This window comes from Octopus bimaculoides, chromosome 9 (assembly GCF_001194135.2).
Source record: "Octopus bimaculoides isolate UCB-OBI-ISO-001 chromosome 9, ASM119413v2, whole genome shotgun sequence".
Classification (NCBI taxonomy): domain Eukaryota; kingdom Metazoa; phylum Mollusca; class Cephalopoda; order Octopoda; family Octopodidae; genus Octopus; species Octopus bimaculoides.
Window position 1 is genome coordinate 87,586,314 of NC_068989.1, and position 5,600 is coordinate 87,591,913.

General features: G+C 37.6%; 1 protein-coding gene across 2 annotated transcripts in view; it reads right to left on the minus strand.

Moving 5' to 3' along the window:
- The window catches only part of LOC106875243 (5-hydroxytryptamine receptor), a 56,715-nt gene that overhangs the window by 23,331 nt on the left and 27,784 nt on the right, over window positions 1-5,600 (minus strand). The window contains exon 2 of one of the 2 annotated variants that reach the window (XM_052970840.1): window positions 2,947-2,978. The exons of the other annotated variant lie outside the window; for it this stretch is intronic. The gene's annotated coding sequence lies outside the window, so the exon portion shown is untranslated. The remainder of the gene's footprint in view (window positions 1-2,946; window positions 2,979-5,600) is intronic. 2 annotated transcript variants of the gene reach the window in all.

The window sequence follows — 5,600 nt, forward strand, 5'->3', positions numbered from 1 at the left end:
ATTCCTATCATAGTAGGTGCCTTAGGTATAATAAAAAAATATTCAGACAAATACATAACAAAAACACCAGGACTTACAAATATATATAACATACAGAAAATTGCACTACTGGGTACTGCACACATTCTACGCAAAACACTTTCAATACAGTAAACATAAGAGCACCACAGCAAACCACAGCACATACCCAAGGCGCACAGAGCTGCGCTCGGTAGTGAAGTGAAAGCACGTTATAAAAATAAAACTACTGAATAATAATAATAATAATATCATACAGAAAATTGCACTACTGGGCACTGCACACATCCTACGCAAAACACTTTCAATACAGTAACCATAAGAGTATCACAGCAAACCCACAGCACATACCCAAGGCACACAGAGCTGCGCTCGTAGTGAAGTGAAAGCACGTTATAAAAATAAAACTACTGAATAATAATGATAATGATAATAATAGTAATAATAATAATGATGATGATGATAATGATAATGATAATAATAATAATAATAATCAAATACATCAAACGTAGACGTAAATTTCAAACGATTGTGCAGATACAGTCAATAATAGTATTATAAAATTTAAGAATATCTCACGAAGACTCCTTCTGTCCACTGTTATTAGGTATCACTCTCTGACCGTTATCTAACAGGCTCAACGAAACTAGATCCGTATAAATATGTTGTAATGTCGGGTCGGTTGGGATGCCTGTGAGCGACATTCTTCTTGGCACAATTCCGTGAGATGCTCATCAACCCATAGCTAGGATCCTGATAGGTGCTACAACACCAAGTAGTGGAGGCGCGTGCCTTATTGGTTAGGCTGTCGGAATCATGATCCGAAGATTGCGGGTTCGATTCCTGGACCGGGCGAGGCGTTGTGTTCTTGAGCAAAACACTTCATTTCACGTTGCTTCAGTCCACTCAACTAGCAATAATGATAAATCCTGCGACGGACCAGCGCCCCGACTAGGTGGGGAATTCATACGCTATGAAACCGGGAAACTGGCCCTTATGAGTCGGTATCACTCAAAAAGGTGACTCCTTACCTTTGCTATTCTGGATCAGAGAAGACCGGAGAAGAAAAATGGCTTAGAAGTGGTTCCACCACGTCCAGAAGCAGTTTCAAGTGTTTTTTTGTATTGAAGGCGGTGAACGACTAAAATACATCGACAAGAAAAGCCAAAAGCCCTTGGTTGACAAGCAACATAACAACAGAGTTTCTGAAAATGTCATAAACTACTCTGTCAAGGAAATTAAAGAATGTCACAATAAAACGGTGGCAAGAAGAGCTTCTGTATGGCCAATATTGAAAGAAAAATCGCAATATTTGGTTTAGAAACGCAAGACCTAGTTCTAAGACTGATTGCGATATAAGATTAAACCATTCCATCGAAAAATTACCAAAACATAATGACGTAGAATACATAGAGTGACTGCCGAAAATGTGGACATGTAAAGAAATAATTAGCTACTTCCTCTGCAGCTGTAACTCATAGCCAGGCGCAATGAAGTTAGGATTTCTTAGACTGGATATTATTCAAAAGTAACAGAAAAGAGACGGTGAATGTATACATTAGTGTATGACAAAGTGATACCTGCACGTTGTCAGAAACAAATTGTGATCTAATGAAAATGAGGATAATGTAAATAGATAGCGATAGGTTTCTGTATTTTTTTCTCTGTCTCGAAGAAAATATAAACCAACACAGGAAAAATATGTTTTTATACAAATTGCATATTTTACTTACAAGTAATTTTGGTTCCTCTTAGATTTGCCATTTTAAGAACATACATACTAAAAACGAAAATGTTGTTATGTATAGAAATAGAGCAACGAAAATCAAGAATATTTGGCAAAGATACAAACGACAAACAAAAGAGATTAATCGACAGAAATACAATTTGCGAAAAATTATTAAAGCAAAACCCATTTGAGCTGCTATAAACTGAGGAATATGGATTTAGTATAAGCAAAAGAAACGAAAACAACATCAGAAAACAGTCACAAAATCAAATTCCAGCAAACTTTGAGAATACTGACCAACAAAAGTCGAAATAAACCGACAAAGAGAAATAAATGTGGGTAAAGAGGAAGTTAAAAGAAAGATCTAAAGTTGGAAATGTTGAATATGTCAATAATGTAAAGTTAGAAATTGTAAAAGAATTACAGTCGATAGAAGGAAGATCTGTCTCTGGTCTATCAAAAGATACACGAAACGGTCATATTTTTCTTAACGAAAGAACAAATGAAAAATACTAAAATCGGGTCAACACAGACGAACTGGAAACATATGTAAATATAAATCTCATCAGGGTATATTAATTAATCCATATGATATCTGTAGTAATCCCAGAAGAAAGTAGACATTTCCTGGAAGTTTAAACCTATATTGAGACCAGGGAAAACATGAAAAGGAAGAAAGCAATGAAATCAGCAGCGACAACTTTGTTCTGCAGACAACAAATACTTGAATAAGTTGTTACAGAGCAGAGTATCAGTAAGGGAATTGCTATGTAATTCGATTTGGGAAAATATGCGCAAGTCACATTGCAAAGAGAAAAATTAATTAAAACCGCTAACGTTATGTTAGGTAAAGAAACAGAGATAAGAGAATTAGTCGAAACACAGACTTACAAATACTTAGGAAAATAATGAAGTAGGCAGAGGAAACGGAGACAGATGAAAGAAAAGATTATAATTGAATATTAGAGACGCTTGAGATTAATAGTGAAAACAGATCTGAATACCACAAAGAAAAAAAAAAGGAAGAAAGAGAATAAGGTAATAGGTGTCAATAGCTTAGATGACCTAAAAGATATTGTCATGATATTGTGAACTGGACGCTAAATGAATTAGGTAGACCAGCTAGAAAAACGTGAAAAAAGTAATAACCAAATTTATAACACAACACTTAAAATATAAAGTACAAATATTATATTTACCATTAATGCAGGGATGTAGGGGTTTTATGCTGCTAGAAAACATAAAAAAAATATATTTACTATATTAGACAACAAAAAAATTGAAACGAAAAATAAGGAGAAACTAAATGGAAAATGCTTTAAAAAAAACTGAACAAGATAAAAATGTGATGTATCTTCAAGAAATACAATGATACGACCATATACAAGAAGGTGACTAAGTTAACAGGTAAGTCGACGGAAGATAGTGACAAAATAAAAGGTAAGGAGACGTAAACGCTGAAGTTAAAACGCAATGATAATATCAGGAATACTGGCACTGACCTTCATATTGCTAAGGTTTTCTGTCTGCAATAATAACTATAAGTAAATCTAAGGCTGTTTATAAGTGACTGTAAGCTGGCTTTAACGTTTCCAACTCAGTTCATTTCTCAAAACAACAATAAAGATTAAGCCACCGTTTAAAATTCCCTAATAATTGTTGTTGTTGGCACTCCGTCGCTTACGACGTCGAGGGTTCCAGTTGATCCGATCAACGGAACAGCCTGCTCGTGAAATTAACGTGCAAGTGGCCGAGCACTCCACAGACACGTGAACCCTTAACGTAGTTCTCGGGGATATTCAGCATGACACATAGTGTGACAAGGCTGGCCCTTTGAAATACAGGTACAACAGAAACAGGAAGAAAGTTGTGAGAGAAAGTTGTGGTGAAAGAGTACAGCAGGGTTCGCCACCATCCCCTACCGGAGCCTCGTGGAGCTTTAGGTGTTTTCGCTCAATAAACACTTACAACGCCCGGTCTGGGAATCGAAACTGCGATCCTATGACCGCGAGTCTACTGCCCTAACCACTGGGCCATTGTGCCTCCACTCCCTAATAATAACTGTGTCCGAAACGACAGATATTTTAAAACTGAAAATGGGATAACAGACATTAAAAGACGTTTGTTAAGAACATGCCTCATGCAGGTCTTCTAAAGAGATTCTAGCCAGTATTGGTTTTGTTACAACGCTTTGTATCCGAGGTCGCTTAATGCAAACAACAATGCCATCGAAGACGAAGAATGAGGAGTGGGTGAATATATCTAATATTTTAGGAGGTTTTGCCCCTTCATCAGCACCCATCCAACCAATTAACAATCTACGAATTCATTGCTGATATTGGGATACACACCCGTTACGCATTTTTCATCTTCGAGCTCATTGTTGTTTACATACAATACACGGACACGGATACGAAACGTCGTAAGAAAAATCAGTGCTGGCTATAATTTGTATAGGAAATATAAAATGACTGAATAGCACTGCTAACACAGTAGAACACAGTATATACCTAATGTGATGTGTAACTGAAACGACTCAGTAAAGCAGCATATCTTTTATCTTTTATTTGTTTACATCAACCCTTGTGTTCAACTCGCACTTATTTTATCGACCCCGAAATGATGAAATGCAAACTGAACCTCTGCTGAATTTGAACTCAGACCGTACAGACGGACGAAATACCGCTAAGCGTTTCATCCGGCCTGCTAACGATCCTGACGCCATAGAGACGGATTATATATCGGTTTCAAACTTTGGTACAAGGCCAGGAATTTTAGGGCTGGGGGTATGTCGATCACATTGACCCCAGTTCGTGACTGGTTCTTTTTTTTATCGAGCCCGAAAGGATGAAAGGCAAGTTCGACCTCGGTGAAATTTGAATTCGGAACGTAAAGATGGATGAAATGTTGCTAAGCATTTTGTCCGGCGTGCTAACGATTCTGCCAGCTCGCAGCCTTAACAATAATAATAATAACCCTTTTCTGCTATAGGCACAAAGCCTGAAATTTTAGGGAAAGGGGAGTAGTCAATTACATCGACCCCAGTGTTTCACTGGTACTTTTTTCATTAACCCCGAAAGCATAAACAGCAAAGTCGAATTCGGCAGAATTTGAAAACAGAACGAAAAATCGGAAGAAATGCTGCTAAGCATTTCGTCCGGCGTGCAAACGATTCCGCCTGCTCGCTGCCTTATTACACATTAGTAATTATGCACTATGGCATGCCAACAGAAAAAAACAGACGGTCGTACACAGACAAACACACACAAACTCTCTCTCTCTCTCTCTCTCACACACACACACATACACCAGAGTGTGTTTCTAATAATGACAAAGTTATCATACTGTGCGACATAGATTCATGCACAAAGGTAGACGGAGACAAATCGTTCAGATATTATTGTCGAAGTGCACCAGGAAATTAAAAGTCTCCTAATCGATTTATCAATTCCAACGGAGATTCCAAATAAAGAAACAAGCCAAATGTAAAGAACTATAAACAGAGATGAATAAATTGTGGAGTTATTGGAAAGACTGTGTGATTAAAGACCTTTCTTTTACAGTCACGGCGTTTCGGGTTCGGTTCCATTGCATACCAATTTGGGCAAGAGCCTTGTAATTGGGCTCCCGACCAACAAATGCATTATGAATGAATTTTGTAGGCGGAAACTGTGTGGAATCTCCATCGCATCTCTCTCCCTATAAATGTAAATATATATGTGTGTGTGTGTGTGTGTGTGTGTGTTTGTGTGTGTGTGTGTGTGTGTGTATGTGTGTGTGTGTGAGTGCGTGTGTGCGTGCGTGTGTGTGTGTGTATGTGTGTGTATGTGTGTTTATAAACTTGGATAAAGTG